Here is a 19,867-nt window from a genome sequence, read left to right on the forward strand (position 1 = left end):
CCTATGCTCGACAATCATGAGCCAAGTAGGTTTAACCGCTTGCTGACCACTGCACGACAATGTACGTTAGCAGAATGGCACAGCTGCGCAAATGGGCGTATCAGTACGTCCCTCCACCATCGCAGGCTAGCGGGCGCACGTCGCCAGCTATCCTCGCGCCATGTGAGCATGCCCGCGGGCTTGATGTCCACCAGTAGCCCGCAATCTTGACACAGAGAGGCAGAATGGGGAGATGTAAACAAGGCATTTCCCTGTTCTACCTAGTGACATGACAGGGATCTACTGCTCCCAGTGATCGGGAGCAGTGACCTCTGTCATGTTCTAGTGAGCTCATCGCCCCTACAGTTCGAACACACTGAGGGAACACACTTAATCCTTTGATAGCCTCCTAGCGTTTAACCCCTTCCCTGCCATTGACATTTATACATTGATCAGTGGCTATTTTTAGCTCTGATCACTGTATAGATGTCAATGGTCCCAAAATAGTGTCAAAAGTGTCCGATCTGTCCACCGCAATGTTGCAGTCTCAATAAAAATCACAGTTCGTTGCTATTACTAATAAAAATAATAATAAAAATGCCATAAATCCCCTATTTTGTAGACGCTGTAACTTTTGCGCAAACGAATCAACATACGCTATTGTGATTTTTTTATTCCCTACCTATCTCAGTGGAAGAATTTTCTGCTGTTATAGCCTCTATCAAACCGGGAAAGGCCCCCGGCCTGGATGATTTTACCGGAACCTACTATAAGACCTACCAAACTATCCTTGTGCCCCATTTTACTAAGGCCTTTGATGCCATTGCTAAAGACTAAGAGTTTCTACCAGACCTGTTGCGCTCTAGCATATTGGTCAACCCAAAGCCAGAGAAGGATCCCTTACTGTGCACAAGTTTGTGATGCACAAGTTTGTGATGTAAAACCTGCTTTACCGGGAGAATGTCTATTGATGTCCTCCTGTGCCCGAGCGGCCTGCATGCCTCCTGCAGGGCGCGTGCACATGCTATGTGATCAGCTAGTCTATGAGACTCGCTCGATCACAGATCGGAGTAACGGGTCGATCCCGTCCCCTTACCAGGTGATCAGCTGTCAGCCAATGACAGCTGATCATGTGATGTAAACAGAGCCGGTAATCGGCTATTTTTTCTCCTCGCGCTGACAGCGTGAGGAGAAAAAAAAAGCCAATCACTGGTGGCCGTGAGAGGAACATCAGTCCCAATCACAGAGAGCTGCCGCCAGCTCCTCCGTGCCCACCTGTGCCACCTGCCAGTATCACCTAGCAGTAGGCAACAGTGCCGTCTACCAGTGCCCACCAGAGCCACCAGAGCACACAGTGCCACCTATCAGTGCCCACAGTCAGTGCCTCAATAGTGCGGCACATCAGTGCCACCTATAAGTGTTCATTAGTGTCACTTTCCAGTGCCCATCAGTGTCACCCATCCGTGCCCAGTGCCACCTATCAGTGCCCATAAGTGCCATCAGTGGTACCTATCAGTACCCAGTGCCACCCATCAGTGTCACTCATTGGGGTGTATCAGTGCTGCCTTATCTGTGCCCATCAGTGCCCACCAGTGCAGCCTATCAGCGCCCACCAGTGCCGCCTCATCAGTGCATATCAATGAAGTTTGCAAAATTTTATAACAAAATTTTTTTTCAAAATGTTTCATCTTTTTTTGTTTGTTTAGCAAAAAATAGAAATCCCAGCTGTGATTAAATATTACCAAAAGAAAGCTCTATTTGTGGGAAAAAAATTATAAAAATTTCATTTGGGTACACTGCTGTATGAAATGCGTCAGCGCTGAAAGCTGAAAATTGGTCTGGGCAGGAGGGGGGTTTAGGTCCCCAGTAAGCAAGTGGTTAAATGTATCCCTTTCAGTTACTATTGTTGACAGCCTACACCCCTATTTCTCTTTTAAAATGGGCCACCCAGTTTATACAATATTTGGGGGACTTAAATTCCGACGAAAAATAACACAATGTTTTCCCCGAACTTCCAACCTTTCCACAATACACTCTAGTAGCCTTAAGAAATGGGAGTCCCTAGCCTTATGGTTTGGCTGATGTCACGTATTGAAGATGAATGTTATGCCCAGGTTGCTATACTTACTGTAGGCCTTACCACTTAAGCTGCCTCAAGCTTTCTTTCACGCTGTGCGTTCAGCTTTCACACAGTTTGTTGGCCCGGTAAACACCCTCGCCTCAGCAGATATCTGTTACGTCAGCCTAAACTAAAAGGTGGCATAAACAATATGTATCTCACCTTACCAGTCACCCACTAATAGGCCCTGTCTTAGCTTAGTCATTTTTTTTTTTAAATTGGCTTCATTGGAGAGTTTCCCCTCCCCTACCCTCCCCTCCCCCATGATGCCAATAATAGGTCATCCGAGATTTCTACCCGGACTTACTGATCCCTACTTCAGCTCATTATCACCTCAAGGACCAATGCGCGCCTCTGAACTCTTGGGTGCCAATGGCTAGCTTGCGACGAGGACTTTGTTCCCGAGTTTGTCCACTTCTTTGTGCCACAATGGAAGGCACTCCAGTTGTCTCATTTCTTGCAATCTTTACCTAAACATACACTATTCCCTAGAGAATTGCATGCATTTTTAGAGCTATGTCTGGAAAGGGACCCAATTTGACAATCTTTCTACTTCTTACAAATACCTTCTGGAACCTCATGCCCTCCTTCCTTGTTAAATGGGAAAGGGAGCTAGGGGTAACTTTCACTGGCCCACAAAAGGAGCATATACTCTTTTGTTTTATTTTTTTTTGCACATAAATCTTCCCTGTGCAGCAGATACCAAGAAACCACATATAACATAATGACTCGTTGGTATAGAACTCCATCGGTCCTTGCCAAGTTGTTTCCTCAACAGTGCGATCGACTTTGGAGATGTGGCTTGTCTGATGGCATGCTCTTACATATTTTCTGGGAGTGTCCTAAGCTTTGCATTTTCTGGCAACCTGTGCTACGACTTATCCAAAAATGAATCGAGTTTCAGGCTTTCCCTACAGGATGACCCAGCTGCAATACTGCTTAACCGCTTGCCGACCGCCTCGCGCAGATATACTGCGGCAGAATGGCACGGTTGGGCAAAACCCTGTATGGGTACATCATCACCTTTAAGGCAGGGGACCCAATGCACGTGGCCGGCGGGCGCGATTGCGTGCGTGAGAGACAGCATAAGGATTTGTGCGTGTAAACACACAAATCCCTGTTCTGTCAGGGGAGAGGAGTCTTACTTATTAGAAACAAATCATAGGTCTTTTCCCCCAGTCAGTCCTTTCCCCATACAGTTAGAACACATACAGGGAACACATATTTAACCCCTTGATCACCCCCTAGTGTTAACCCCTTCCCTACCACTGACATTTACACAGTAATCAGTGCATTTTTATAGCAATGAACGCTATATAAATGTCAGATGTCCCAAAAATTTGTCAAAAGTGTCCAATCTGTCCGCCAAAATGTCGCAGTACCACTAAAAATCGCAGATTTATTGCCATTACTAGTAAAAATTATAAAAATACCATAAAAATGCCATAAATCTTTCCCATAGTTTGTAGACGCTACAACTTTTGCTCAAACCAACCAATATATGATTATTGCGATTTTTTACCAAAAATATGTACAAGACTATATATTGGCCTTAATTGATGAAGAAATTTGTTTTTTAAAAACATTTTGGGGGATATTTATTATAGCAAACATTAAAAAATATAGTTTTTTTCAAAATTGTCACTCTTTTTTTGTTTATAGCCCAAAAAATAAAAACCGCTGAGGTGATCAAATACCACCAAAAGAAAGTTCCATTTGTGGGGAAAAATTTGTGGGGCAAATTTCAATTGCGTAGATCATCGCATGACCGCGCAATTGTCAGATAACAGTGCCAAATTGTAAAAAGTGCTTTGGTCAAGAAGGGGGTAAAATCTTCCAGGGATCAAGTGGTTAATCTCACACCACTAGCAAAGAAGCGATACCACAAATCTTTACTTAAGCACCTGTTAAAGGCAGCTCGAGCTTGCATCCCTGGTATGTGGACACATTGATCTGTCCCAACAGTGACACAATGGGTCACAAGGGTGAATGATATCGAGCAACTGGAAGACCTTACCTCAGCCCTTCATAACAAAACTGAGGAGCACAAGACCACATTGTACTACTGGAATCTCATTCACTTCTCTGATGAATTCCTGCAATAGGTTTAATCCAAACAGTGTCTGGGATATTGCTCTTCATTGATCTGGACCTACTTTTCTCAGGCTCCCCCAGCAGTGGCCTTCTTTCACCCCCCCCCATTGACACCCCCCCCCCCCATTTTTTTTGCTCATCCTCCTCCTTCTTCCCGCTTCTCCTCTCTTTCTTTTTCTTATTCTCTCTCTGCATTATACTAGCATGGAAAAACCCCCCAGAAAAAACAAGTTTTGGATATGCACAGATTAAGGCATATAGCCTTAACTGACATATACATACATACACATTATATATATATATATATACACACACACACACACACACACACACAGATACATACATACATGCACACACACTATTCTTTAAGGTTTCCTAGGCACAGGTTCCTATTTTGCGCCATATCTTAAATTCCCGGATACCTTACTGTTTACTTTCAACTGAATCCTATCACACTGTTTAGTTAATACTGTACCCATCTGCGATTTTTCCGTTTTTTTTTCCTTTTTTAAGAACCCGGAAATGACGCCATGCAATGGAAGACCACAATGGGGGGGGTCGGTATGGCTTCATGTTTTGAAGCTTCAGTGCTTCTGAATTATGTTTTTAGGGCTCTTCTTTACAGTACACCTGTGCGCGTATCTATCCAACTTCACTCTATTTTTCACACTGCTTCTGGGTCTTCAATCACCTCTTACTCCATAGTATTCTAGAAAGAGATATACTACAATTTGCTTTTACCAAAGCCATTTGTCTTTTATCTAATAAAATTGACATACATGCTGCACTTAGTTTGGCGCCCTCTACACATGCTGCACTTAGTTTGGCGCCCTCTACTGTCCCTGTAGAGATTACTTTCGTCTCTTTGAGGTGCTACTACAAGCGTTAATGAAATGTGAATTTTCTTTTTTCTCGGCTAGTCGGCGGCGTGAGATGGATCTACATCGCAAGACATTTTTATTTTTTAATAAAAGACTTGTCCCAAAGTGTCTCCTGTCTTTTTTACTATTTTTGACACTTTTTTTGTGAAATGGTAGGGGTACAATGTACCTGTTACCAATTCACATAGGGGGGGGGAGGTAGGGATCTGGGGGTCCCCTTGTCTCGCCCCCCCCCTCTTTTTCTGCGGCCTGCCAGGTTGCGTGCTCGGATAAGGGTCTGGTATGGATTTTGAGGAGGGGGGCTTCTCCGTCATTTTTTTTACATTTTGGCAAAGGGTCCCCCTTAAAATCTATACTAGACGTGAAGGGTCTGGTATGGATTTTGGGGGGGACCCCTACGCCATTTTTTTTTAAATATAGTGCAGGGTTCACCTTAATTTCCATACCAGACCTGAAGGGCCTGGTATGGATTTTGGGGGGACCCCCACACAGATTTTTTCATTTTTGGTTCGGGGTTCCCCTTAATATTCATATGGACTGGGGGGGGGGGACCCATGCTGTTTTTTTCAATGAGTTTTATCTATATTGATGGGACCCGACAATTCATTACAGTCGCGATCAGTTTTAAATTACTTTTTTCCTTTAGAAATGTAATTTTGGTACTATTATAAACATGGGAAAACTGTGCCACTTTACAGGCATACTATAGACACCCCCCAGGCACGTTATTTAACTGCTTCAGCCACAGAAGAATTTATCCCTCTCCTGAGCAGAGCACTTTTTGCGATTCGGCACTGCGTTGTTTAACTGACAATTGCGTGGTCATGCGACGCTGTACCCAAACAAAATTTACGTCCTTTTTTTCCCACAAATAGAGCTTTCTTTTGGTGGTATTTGATCCCCTCTGAGGTTTTTATTTTTTGCGCTATAAACAAAAAAAGCGACAATTTGAAAAAAAACATTATTTTTTCCTTTTTGCTATAATAAATATCCCCCAAAAATATATATAAAAAAATATTTTTTTCCTCAGTTTAGGCCAATATGTATTCTTCTACATATATTTTGGTAAAAAAAAAAAAAATAATTGCAATAAGCGTATATTGATTGGTTTGTGCAAAGGTTATAGTGTCTACAAAATAGGGGATAGATTTATAGCATTTTTATTATTTTATTTTTCTATTAATGTTCTGTGAATTTTATTGGGACTGTGACATTATGGCAGACACATCGGATCAATTTTGACAAATTTTTGGAACCATTGGCATTAATACAGCAATCAGTACGATTAAAGATGCATTGATTACTGTAAAATGTCACTGTCAGTGAAGGGGTTAACACTAGGGGGCGGTGAAGGGGTTAACTATGTTCCCTGGGAGGTGATTCCAACTAAAGGGGGAGGGACTAACTACAGGAAGTGGCAGATCGTGGTTCCTAGCTAATAGGAACACACAATCTGTCACTCCTGTTAGAACAGAACAAGGAAGTGTGTGTTTACACACACTCGTCCCTGTTCTGTGTCTCCTGGTCACGATCGCTCGTGGCTGTCGGTCATCGCGACTGTCGGCCACGAGCATCGGCACCCCCGCTGTGCGGCAGCACGCGCGCACCTGCTAAACGGACCTCGTGAGATCACGTACAGTAACGTGATTTCGCACAGGGAAGCCAGCCTGCCGCAGTAAAACTGCGGCGGCTGGCCTGGAAGCAGGTAAAGGAATATTTAATTTATATTGTTTCACTTTAAGCATTATTAAAATCACTGCTCCCGGAAAAAACATCTGTTTTTAAAACTTTTTTTTTGCATTGATACATGTCCCCTGGGGCAGGACCCAGGTTTCCAAACACTTTTTATGACAATAACCTGCATATAAGCCTTTAAAATTTACACTTTTGTTTTTTTATGTTAGTGTCCCATAGACTTTAATAGTGTTCTGCGGCTTTCGAATTTGCCACGAACACCGCATAATGTTCATTGTTTGCCAACATCCGAACAACCAAATTTTGGCCCTAACTTATGCTCAGGCTGAACCATTTGCCCATTCCTAGTATTCAGGTATTATCCTGGTCTTCTCTCTCCTTCACATGTTAAATCTACTACCTCCTCCCCATTATGTCTATTAGGACTCCTGTGTAATAATACTACTCTGCACTCAAAGGGGCAAGGCACTTGGTGTTCACATTCTCAGGTACTTCCTTGGTTTTCCCTCTCCATTTCTATACATTTATTTCATTATTTTCCGTCTTCTCACTCCTTCCATTCTCTTTTTCTGTTTTTCATATTGATTCTTTCCTTCCTATTTTATATTCTCTATACATAAACACATATAGGCATTTTTCTAAAAGCCAAGTCTAAGGCTGCTTTCAGACTGATATTGTGCGGTGTGGGCTACGCTTTCCCATAGAGCTCTGTTAGGTCCTGCAGTTTTGGTGTGCTTTCTGAAAGGGCACCAAACATGCAGCATGGAGGAGTTTTGGTGAGATTTCAGAAAGTGCACTAAAACTGTGGAAGATCACAGAACTCTATGAGAAAGCATAGCTAATACGTGGGAATATTGCGTTCTGAATTTGGCACATAAAATTTTTTTTTTTGGGGAGTAGGCACCTAGTTTGTTGGGAGATCTGAATGGAAGTTCACCCCCCTTTTCCTGCAGCCCTTTGGGATGTGTCACAGATCCCAGAAGACTGTGAGACTATTCACAAAGCCTTGCTCCGTGCCTTGCGCAGCTGTGAAGCCACAAAGAGTCACAGTCGGCTTCCACAGTAAAAATGCCATCACCTGAGACCCAAAGACTGGTAAAAAACATGACAAATGTATTCAAGATATCACCAACTTCCGCCTAATAACCTTTTACTTCTTCCAACCCCTTTTTTCCTATTACCCCTTTACTTTCCCCTTCTTATCCTTAATAAATAGACCACACGGAGTTTGGAGTGTAAATGGCCATAGCAGCCTTTATTAACCAATCATAAAACCAAAGTTAAATAACTTCAATTAAATATATATACACCTTTTTGTAACGACAATTTCGAAACTCCCAGTCTGTTGGTCTTTGACGGTACCCCGACTTCACCTTTTCCACTTAACACTTTCCACCAGTACACTGCGGGACCAAATTTCACCATACTAGGCCTCCGGCCGTTTATCAGCCCGGAGACAACCCCCTTTCCCGCAGTGCAACCAATCCCGTATTCCAGCCTACCCTTCCGCTGGAATACACCAAAGGGGGGCACCTACCACCTATGAGCCCCCCACCACTTCCATCACATCTGTTTTCTTGCCACCATCAAAGACCAAAGACACCGCCGTTACTGCTGCTATGACGACCCGGATCACCTTCACCCTGCCAGAGAAAGCACACAGACAAACACACACACAAAGAAAATACAGCAAAAGAACCACATTTTGCATACAATAAAGGGAGGGTGGGTGGGAAACTTTTCTCCCTGCTGTCCTCTCTTCGTTTGCCGGGAGTCCCCGCCCACGCTGAATATATAACCTCCCACCCCTTTCTGTTCTTCTCTCAATGGCTCCTCCCTTTCCTCTCCCAATTCCATTTCTTAACCCTATAGTTGCTTTCACTCTCACATCTGTCATGCCCGGCCCTTCATCTATTTCCTTTCTGTCTTTTATTCCGGGCCTCCCTTGACAAATGTATTCAAGATATCACCAACTTCCGCCTAATAACCTTTTACTTCTTCCAACCCCTTTTTTCCTATTACCCCTTTACTTTCCCCTTCTTATCCTTAATAAATAGACCACACGGAGTTTGGAGTGTAAATGGCCATAGCAGCCTTTATTAACCAATCATAAAACCAAAGTTAAATAACTTCAATTAAATATATATACACCTTTTTGTAACGACAATTTCGAAACTCCCAGTCTGTTGGTCTTTGACGGTACCCCGACTTCACCTTTTCCACTTAACACTTTCCACCAGTACACTGCGGGACCAAATTTCACCATACTAGGCCTCCGGCCGTTTATCAGCCCGGAGACAACCCCCTTTCCCGCAGTGCAACCAATCCCGTATTCCAGCCTACCCTTCCGCTGGAATACACCAAAGGGGGGCACCTACCACCTATGAGCCCCCCACCACTTCCATCACATCTGTTTTCTTGCCACCATCAAAGACCAAAGACACCGCCACAGCCCACAAGGATGACCCCCTTAGCCTTGAGGGCCCCCCACCCCCACAGTGCCCTGTTAATCTTGTCCTGCCCAAAGCCCAAACACAATACCCACTGCAGATAAGGCACTACACCCCCCCGTTGGGACACTCTCCCATTAACCTCCAACTCCGTGTGCCGAATAACAAATCCCCAATACTAGCCACCAAACTTCCCAGAGCCCCGTTCACCGTTAAGCAAACTGTATGGGTCCCAACCCCGATCACCGCCAGCCGCCAAGAGGTTTACCCGACTGTATCAGACCCCCCCCCCATTACCATCCCAGTAAAACCCGTTGTATGTATGTGGCACTATGCTGTTCCAGCTTATCCCAGGTTTACCCAACCACCTGATGCCTGCCTCTCTGCAATAAATCCCAAGCTGACTGCCTCTTGGCCTGACCTCCACCCTCCAGGCTCCCCCCAAAAAAGAGAGAAGAATGCCCTAGATTCCAGACGAGGCGTATGTGACCTCCTTCTGAAAGGACATAAGGAAGCAATACAAACAACAATTACCAACACCAGAAACTGACCACCCAATGTGCCATACCCATTTTCCCCATTCCTTTTTTTTTTTTTTTTTTTTTTTTTTTTTTAAATCCTTCCACCAACAAGTGTGTGCGCACTTAAGACCTAAAACTTCTGGATTCCCACCTCCCATTCTTACTCACAGCAGCCCCATCCAACCCACATCCGGCAGCCTCTATGGCCGCCCTAATGCAGAAGGAGTGTGAGGCCAATAGCGGACTCTCCAACCCACCCGCTCCCAGACATTTCCGAAACACCCCACAAAGAGCAACCTTGACAAAAAGTTCCCATTACTATGCATCAGCAACAGGCCTTCCCCCCCAGGCCGACCCCGTACCATTTCCCTTACCACCCCTACCGGACAAACTGTCGACCCGGGTAAATGCACACCACCATATAGATACATCCACACCCCTCTCCATATGACAAGACGTTGGCCTCCGAAGCTTCAGCATAACTCTATCCCCTCTATATACACCCGACCAGCCACACCAGACCCCTTCCAACCTTCTCCGCCGGACCGACCGGTCCGTCCACCCGAACCGCTCAGAAAATGCAATCGAAAAAAACCCGTGCGGACCAACCGTACTTCGTAACCCAACACACCTTTAAACCGTGTCTCACCCAGAAACCCATTGCGAAAAACACCCCTCCCCTGAGCGTAAATCAGAACACCAAGGCTGCCCGTTTATGATCGACGGCCGATATCAAACCCCGTCTGTCCTTCTGCCTGGACACAAAGTACAGCACTATCAGACCCAAAAAACGGCCCCTCCCAGCCGTGTAACGACTAACCCCTCTTTCCCCCACGTCGCCGTACGTCGCCCAAGTTGGCCCGCTCACCAACCTCCCGATCCATCCTGCGGCGACTCCAAGGTATTCTCCCAGCCACCCCCGGACCGGGGAACCCCCGCCTTCACCGCGGTCAGTGCCAAGACCCTGAACCGCTGCCACCGAAGCCGAGACAAGGAAGTGGCCAAGCTAGTTTCAACTCACAGAGTATGGACCCTCCCCGTAAGAATGGTCAGGTGTAAACCCGCAACACTAGGTGGCCCCACGGCTGGCTCATCGCCTGAGAAAAACTGAGACGCGATTACTTACCCGCAGCAACCCGTTAATGCAGATCGACCTGCTCCTGAAATACCTACCAGTCGTACCCCCTATGTCCACCGTCAGCACCACCGCAACCTATTCCTGCAGTACCAGGTTCCCCGTGAAGCCTGCCTCCACCCCCCGACTCCGGCCAAGCCGCGCTCCACTGACTGTGTAAGAAGGCCCCGTAGCCTGTCGACCCCGCCGAGCCCGTGACCAAGGCCCGATCAAACTTACCTACCAGTCCATCCAACCAAGCCAATCTGCCATCGTGTTTCTCCAGGAACCTATGCCAAGCCCTTACATCCACCGTACGTTCCCTGGACAATCCAACGAAATGTGCGGAACCTGCCCCCCTTCCGAGGCCCCCGACAGTCAGCCGCAAACCCCACCCATCGGAAACTCGCGGCCAGCGAAGCTCAACTCGCCCCACTGACTGCCACTGCCGAAGGGGTACTGTCTTCAGCCCCCCACCATCTCCCCAATTACCACCTAGAACCCATCTACCTTATCCGTCGGCAACTTGCATGCCATGGCACCCCCGTCCGCCCTGAAACCCAAGAAACTCAGTGCCGTCGTCCCCACCCTCCGTCTCAGCTGCCGTTAACAGACCCCCACATTTCTTCATGCGCTGCAACGAGTCCAAGAGGATCGCCCGCAACCAGGAAGAAGGGCGGCCCACAAAAGAAAGCCGTCCAAATGGGTGACCTCCACCCAGCCAGACACCCACCCTGCCACCCAATGCAGGGATGAACTAAATAGTGCAAACAAGGCGTGAAATGGAACAGTCCAGGGGCAAGCAGTGGACCACTGAAAACCGCTCCAGTCCACAGTACCCTAAGAGGCGAAAGCTCCCCGGGAGCACCTATAGCAACCAAACTACTGAAGCCATGTCCGATTAGCCCATGAGCGCCCCCCGCCCACAGTACCCAATCCAACCAACCACAGCGTCAAAGGACGTGTAGGACCCAGTACAATGCCTCAGGGTAGGAGGCGTCCCACCCCGCCCCATTATCGGAAGTGCGGAGATGAATAAGTCAAGGCTTGTGAGGTTCCGTCCCTGGCACCACCCCCCAAACATGGCACGACCAAAAAACCTGCAAAGGCCAGTCGGCAGAAGGCCCGCCCCCCAGCCCAAAGCCACCTCTTTTGCCCCTTTCTCCGAACCCCCCCCGGGATGCAACAGTGCCGACCAACAGGGTCTGCGCCGTCGGTGGGACCACCGCCAGCGAACCGGGAATTTAAAAACCTACCCCCCCTCTCAGGGTAACCATTGAGGCCAGGCCGCGCCTTGTCCACCTTCACCGGGGTTAACCCTGCGTAAGCAGCCTCGCCGCCACACTTACTGGTCGGAGGAAAAACGGGACAGGGGGCGATTACCCCCACAACCGGCGCACCCCTACCCGAGCGACTGGACTCCCCCAGCCTTGCGCGCCCCGTAAAACACCAGCACCCCCACTTCTTTCCCCCCCCCTATAAAAGGTAAGCCCTGTTTCTGCCCGGTTACGAACCGGGACCCATCGCATGTGGGGCGAACGTGATAAACACAACCTACAGAAACCCACTCAGAAACGTGGTTCGCTACGCTATTAAGCGTGCCATCCTTGCGCAGGGGCTATGCAACCGATCCACGATAAGTATATGTCCGTTCAGCCAATAAGGGCGAAGGACCCTAACTTGCTCCCCAGAACGCAGCCACGCTGTCCCCCCCCTCATAGCGTACCTAGAACGCAGCAACGCCACGCAGAGCACCGGGGACCTATCACGCTGGCCCCGAGAGCTAACACCTGCAAACAGCCCGTGAATGGCCCGGGCATCAGACGGTAACCCCCCCCCAACCCCTCATCTTGCTCAGAGCCACCAGTTGGACCCCGTCCAGCTGAAAAAATCCTCGGGGGGCCCAAGGAAAACTCAGCACATACTCACCCTCACCAATCCTGCCCCTCAGCTCCAGTGCCGGATGCGATCCCTACGGCCCTCAGCACCCACGCCGACCTGCGCTTCGCCGCATGGCCCCACCAGATCACCTCCACGCCGACACTCCCCCAACGTCATAGCCTGAGGCTCCACTGTCACCCTAGGATGCTCCCCCTCCCAAGCTCTTCACCCATCCCCAACCCACGGCGCAGCCTGCAGGGGCACCACCTGAGCGACTGCCAAACTCCTAATCCTCTCCGTCAACCCCCCAGCCCTCCTTAGAAGGCTCCCGTGTCCCTCGGGAGGCAGGCAGCGGCTGCCCGCCCCCCGGGGGGCAACCGGAACCCTCCGCACCAACATCCAGCATCCCGCACCCATCAAAAAAAAAACAGTGAGAAAGAAGGTCAATGTCTCACCTGGCTGCCAGGGCGTGCTCCCCTCAGCCGTGACTCCGGATGCTCCCGCCGACTCGATCCCTCCACGGAACTCCTCCTGCGACCATCTCGCCTTCTGCCAGCACCGCTGCCGTTGGTAGCACGGGCATGACCAGCCCCCCAGGCGACTCGTGCCCAGCGGCCGCAGCTTATCTTCATGGCGCGGCTCATCTTCTCCCGGTGGTCCGACCATCCCCCAGTCCCACAGCGTGGCGTGGCCGCAACATGGCTCCACATGGTCCCCGCCGGCCCTGCCCCCCCCGCCGCCCCCCCCGCACCCTGCCCAGCGTACGTACCAGCAGCGTCCGGCAGCTGCCTTGCAGGTGTTGCCCAGCTCCCCAGTGCCGGGTGTCCCCCCCCGGGCCTGCCCCCCCGGCGTGGAAGGGGGAACTACTACCCTCTCCGCTCCGAACCCCCAGACGGGAAGCGGGCGCCATTGTGGCCCAAAGCCCCGCCCCCCGCCTCGCCAATGCGGAGGACTCCGCTCGGTCCCCCCCAGCCGGCAAGGAAGTTGTCCTCCCAGTTAGAGGGGCCAGCGGGTCCGTCAACGGCTCCGGTAGATGTGTTGAGCTCTGGTGGAGCGGCCTGGAGGAGCCCTCCGGAAGCCGCGACCGTCGAGCACGTGGCGTCTCTTCCCCCCCCCCAGACAACCCCCACCTGATCCCACCTGAGGACCGCTACTCGGCCCAGAAGACACTCAGCTCCCCCGGATCCCGCCGCCCCCGCAACCGCGCCAATGTGCCCTCCACGTCCGCCACCGCCAAGTCCCCAGACCGCAACGCCATGCCCCAGAGTCTGTGTACCGGCTGCCAGCTCAAACTTTTCTCCCTGCTGTCCTCTCTTCGTTTGCCGGGAGTCCCCGCCCACGCTGAATATATAACCTCCCACCCCTTTCTGTTCTTCTCTCAATGGCTCCTCCCTTTCCTCTCCCAATTCCATTTCTTAACCCTATAGTTGCTTTCACTCTCACATCTGTCATGCCCGGCCCTTCATCTATTTCCTTTCTGTCTTTTATTCCGGGCCTCCCTGTACAGGTGAGGATGGTGCTGGAACCCTGGACAGGTAAGAGTCCCTTTATTAAAAGTCAGCAGTTACAATATTTGTAGCTGTTGACTTTAAATGTTTTCTTTCTAGGGTAAATTTCTTCTTTAACACAATGTCATAATATTAGCAGATTTTGAGTAGGTATGATGGTAAGGGCCGGTTCACACAGGGGGCGATGCGAGGCGACACGACTTGCCTCGCCGCGACCTGACAAGTCGCCCCCGTTCTGTACAATGGAACCGTTCTGAGAGGAGCGACTCGAGTCGCTCCGACTCAGAAAAAAGGTTCCTGTACTACTTTTGGGCGACCTCGGGGCGACTTGCATTGCCTTCTATACAGAAGTCATTTGCAAGTCGCCGCTGAGGTCGCGGCAGGTCGCGGCGAGGCAAGTCGGTGTCGCCTCGCATCGCCCCCTGTGTGAACCGGCCCTAAGAGTTTTTTGGGCTGGATTAGGTAGAAGTTCCAATAAGATAAAGACATGGACTATAAGTCCAAGTCTCCTGCAGATGTAATGAATTTATATCATCTTATTATATCACACTTTTCTTGAATGCTAGATCTGTATTCCTTACGTTTAAATCATAATTTATAACTACAATAAACCTGCTTTGTTCCAGAAGACAGTGTAGTTCTGAAAATGCTATTCTGATAAGTAAATAATGTAAAAGCTTGAAATTCAGCTGGTTCAGCAGGGACCCGCTGAATTTCAATCCGTGTATAGGCAGGCTGGTTTTAGAGATGTTGATCTAGTTCCAGACATAATAGGGTGATCCTTTGACAGGAACATCCTTCTTGTGGATTTTGAGTGGGTGGCGGAATACAGGGGTCGCGATTGTTCACCATCAAATATTTGGCAGTTTTAGGGCTAAGTACCCCCATTTCTTGTCCCATTTGAGGCAGATGTGAAAGCTAATGTTTAAACTCTGGATTGGGATCAGATTTTAAAAGATAGTAAATATCTGCATCATTTAGCTGATCAAGACCTTCCTGGTAGCACTCCTCAGGGCCTAGGGCAACCACAGTGCCCCCTTTATCCAGGATAAAAATATCGGTGTTCGTCTTTAATTTTTTTAAACCCCAACTGTATATACTTCTTTAGATTGGATTTAAGGGGTGTTGCACTAAGGCAGGCCATGCATTAACCAAATGTATTTCTTTCAACCATGGATTGAAGGAAAGAAAATTGTGCTATTGTGTTCTGCCAGCGGGAAGAGAGAGGAGCCTTCCCCACCAAGAGAATACAATGATAACTGATGGACGGGTAAAGCCACCAGAAGTGATCGTACAAAAAAAAAACAGGCTGGTTGTACTGAAGTCAACTAATTGATCAACTTCAGTGCAATCAGCCTGCCCACAGATCAATTAAAGATTGGCTGGGTCCTAATTTTCGATCCATCTGTGGTTGGCTTAAGGTTAGCACTATCCCTGAGTTTTTTAAGCTCAGATTCAACAATTTTTTGAAAAGCCTCAACCAGTATTTTTCACTTGTAATGTATAGAAGTACCTATCTCTTTTGTAAAATCTAACAATTGTTTCACTAGGGTTGGTTTACTGAAACTGGTGCACACAGAATCTGGTGCAGCTGTGCATAATAATCAGCTTCTAACTTGTTCAATTAGGCTTTGACAATAAGACCTAGAAGATGATTATTGTGCACAGCTGCATCAGATACTGCATGCACCCGTTTTAGTAAATCCCCCCCCCCCCCCCCCCCCACTGTACGTGCCTTACTAGACACAGACTGTAAACTTTCCTGGGTAGATCTAGCCACCAGATGGAAGGAACGGAACATGCAGAGTTGTATCCTGAATAGACAAGCTGTGTGTTTATCTCCCTTCCCATCACAAATTTTATCTCATGTTTTGGGAAAACTTCTCAGAAGAGACTCATGTTGATAAACAGAAGAATGAAGCACCAGAGGGAAAACACACTTAAAGCTTAGGAGAGAGGCAAGTAAATACTATAGATATGTGCTTAGTTCAAATTTCATGACTAGGGTTTACAACTACTTAAATTTCCTGCTCAGAGACCTGGGAAATCCTGGGCAGCCTCAGCTAAAGTATAAACTCAAGTATAATGTCCAGAAAATCTCCAGATAAACGTTTTCCTAATAGTATGGTATATACAAATCTATTCACATCTAGCAGGGTGGTGAAAACATCAAAATTAAAAGGTAGGAGCAAAAGATAAACCTCTGGATAGTAAAGAGACCTGATCAGAGGACAATATGACGATAAATTCAAGAGATTTTTAACTGAAATATCTAGTCCCTCCAATTCCTGACACATTAAGGGTATCTTCCCCGTATCATCTTTGCGTCGGCGTCTCCCTCTCCTTGTTTCTAACAAACTGCATTAAGGTCAAGTGTGACGTCTAAAGCAACAAAAATCAATGGAAGTGCAATAAAGGTGTTAGACATGAAAAATACATGAGCTTAGATTGATTTAAAAATAAGTCAGAAGACTAGAAGGTAACAACTCGAAATAAAACCCATTAACCTCACTTTGTGGGAGTTTTTTACTACTTTTTATGATCGTGAATAAAAATAAAATTTATTTTTTACAGATTGCGGATAAAACAGCATCATTCATCTGAGGGAAGATATCAGTTATGCTAGCCAATCACAGACTGTAAATACAATACACTAAAACTACTGAGCAGGCAATTTTCATGTGATATCAAGCTTGGTGTTCTGACATAGATTTTTAGTGCACCAGGCTGCTGCTGAATCCAACACGAGTCATGTCAGAAGCAATGCACAGCTTTTCTATGAGAGTTAATTCTCCATAGCGAAACAACTGTCCCTGATTTCGAGGGACTGTCCCCGATTTGGAATAAAGTTCTTCTGTCCCTCTTTCCTCCTAATTTGTCCCTCATCTTGGTCTGATCTATATAATTGTATATAAAATGCTCTATTAATCTTTCAAAAAGTTTTTCACAGTCTAAATTGCTGAATTTGTAAATTTCAAAAGCCAGAATAAAGGAATAGTAGTGGTTAAAAAAAAAAAAAAAAGCACTTTTGGGTTTAACTACTCTTTTTTTTGTATAATTCTCCTTTAAGGGGCGTGGCGGGGTGTGTCCTATGCTTACATACTTTTACTAACAGGTATCCCTCCTTCCCATCTCAAAAAGTTGCTGGAACCATCATCTTGGCCATAAATGAAACGTTTGGATAAGAGTGTGAAAAACAAGAAACTGTTCCTTTTCCTCCAAGCCCCGGTTTCATTTCTCTGCTGTGCTGCAAGCGCCACTTTATGCAAGGGTAAATTGAGTGAATTGCTACTCCTAACAACAAGACAGATCATACACAATATTTCTATAACTAAATGGAAATAATATTTTACACAATTATACAGAATTAGTAATACTACTAAAATCCCAACAGTTCATTTGCATCCATAGTTTAACATTTAACAAAAAAGTTTAAGCTTTTTTTAGCTTTATTGACATTTGTGCACATCCAAACCATGGGCCACAGCACAATTGGAATTTTAACAGGTCCTATTATAAAATAACTACACCAAAACAGCACCATAAAGTACTTTCTTTAGTGCTGCATGTAATTAGTGATATGGTACGCCTCGGTGCCGGCATGTTAACTGCTGGGTGCCGGCATGTTAACTGCTGGGTGCCACTGTACATGTGTGAGCCATGCTGTGCATTTTAAATGGTTCCACAGTCTTTTAGGGCCTGTGACATGTCCCAGAAGACTTCAGGGAGGGAGGGGGAAATTAGAACTTCTGCTCAGAGCTACTTACCAAGGTACCTGCCCCCCCCCCCCCCGAAAGAATGACAAATGTCAAAGAGGAGCTGGGGGAGGAGACATTAAAGCAAAAGTTCCTCTTTTCGGTGGAGTTCCACTTTAATTAGAAGTCTTAAACGAAAACGCTAGAACAAACTATTTAAAAAATGTATTATACCCACTTTCTAACTCCTATAGCAGTGATGGCGAACCTTAGCACCCCAGATATTTTGGAACTACATTTCCCATGATGCTCAAGTACACTGCAGAGTGCATGAGCCTCATGGGAAATGTAGTTCCAAAACATCTGGAATGCCAAGGTTCGCCATCACTGTCCTATAGTACCTACCTGAAGGAGGAAGATCTGTAAACTTACAGATTTCTCAGAGCTCTCTAGCCTGGTCATGTGATCTCCCCAGCGACCTGCTTCAGTGTAGAGGAGAGAGCGCTGACAACGGATGGAATGTTTTGGCACTGATGTCACTCATAGGCTTTTTATGGGGCATCCGTGGTCTGCTATCTCTACCTCTCTCCTGAAGTCGGCCGCTGGTAGCCGGATCATATGACTGGACTGGAACTCTCTGAGAATAGGTAAGTATAAGCATCTTCATTATACAGGGTAGTTAGTATAGAAGGGGGGCAGTTTTAAGCTTAGTTCTAGCCTGGAGGTGTACTTTAAGGCTAAGTTAAAAAAAGTACTAGATGCTGCTGGACATCCTACAGCCACGAAATTAGGCAGGCTGTATCTGACTTGCTGCAGTTGCTAATGCACACTTTAATAAACTCACAGTGTATAGTGAAATCAGAGTAAGACATTTCAGTACAGGAGAGGCTCCCATATAACTGTGTAAGATTGAAGGTAAGGCTGGAGTTCAGCTTGAAGGATTCAATGGGTTTTAAAAGGCTTCTGAGGATAAAAAAAAAAAAAAGCTCCTTCCAACTATCCTGAATCCTAAACTTTCAAGCACCCCAGTCACCTTTTCTTCTCCCCCGGAGTCCCCACCCATGTCAATTTTGCTGTTCTTCAGCCCTCACCCAGTGGTGGGTGGACCCCCATAATACAGGGAGCAGAGCTGACAGCCTCTACATTAGTACACTGTCAATGAAAGATGCTGATGCTCCCCTACTGGCGAGAGGCCCATAATACAGGGAGTCATTCTACCTGGAAGACTTAGTACATCTTGTGGTCAAAAAATTACTGTGGGGGAAAGTTCTGGATTAAATGTGAGTATTGTAGGCAGAGCTTACGTTTTTCGAGCAAGTTTTATTCTTCATCCAAGATGAGGCTGCTATGCAAGTATTAGTTGCCTCAGATTACAGAATTAAAGTTTTAGCCCTTGTACACACGGTCGGACATTCCGACAACAAAATCCATCAGATTTTGTCCGACGGATTTTGTCCAAAACTAGTGTTGCATATACACGGTCGGACAAAGTTGTTGGAAAATCCGATTGTTCGTAACGTGATGACGTTATTTCGTTACGACGGGACTACGTTCAGGCTAGTAGCCAATAGCTTTGGTCTAGGAATTTGACCTGAGCATGCGTGGCACTTTGTCCGATCGGAATTCTATACAAATGGTTGGAAAAAGTCCGGTCGGATCATGTTGTCGGAAAATGTTATAGCCCAGCTCTAAAACTTTGTCGGTCGGATATTCCTACGGAAACAGTCCGATGTAGCCCACACATGGTCGGATTATCCGACAACACGGTCCGATCGGACATTTTCCGTCGCAATGTCCAACCTTGTGTACAAGGGCTAATAATTTAAAAGAGGGGTACACCCCCTCGCCCTCTTCCAGCAGAGACTGCACATCTGTATTAGTCTGGGACACATACTGCCAACAATAATGCATTGAAAACAGAGTGTCATGG

The 19,867-nt window shown here is 47.0% G+C and overlaps 2 protein-coding genes across 5 annotated transcripts in view; one reads left to right on the plus strand and one right to left on the minus strand.

Moving 5' to 3' along the window:
* The window catches only part of IDUA (alpha-L-iduronidase), a 256,317-nt gene that overhangs the window by 207,480 nt on the left and 28,970 nt on the right, over positions 1-19,867 (minus strand). The window lies entirely within an intron of this gene.
* The window catches only part of SLC26A1 (solute carrier family 26 member 1), a 96,711-nt gene that overhangs the window by 71,388 nt on the left and 5,456 nt on the right, over positions 1-19,867 (plus strand). The window lies entirely within an intron of this gene.

Source organism: Lithobates pipiens, unplaced genomic scaffold, assembly GCF_037356315.1.
Source record: "Lithobates pipiens isolate NorthernLeopardFrog02 unplaced genomic scaffold, aLitPip1_a1.2 Scaffold_13, whole genome shotgun sequence".
In the NCBI taxonomy this organism is placed as follows: domain Eukaryota; kingdom Metazoa; phylum Chordata; class Amphibia; order Anura; family Ranidae; genus Lithobates; species Lithobates pipiens.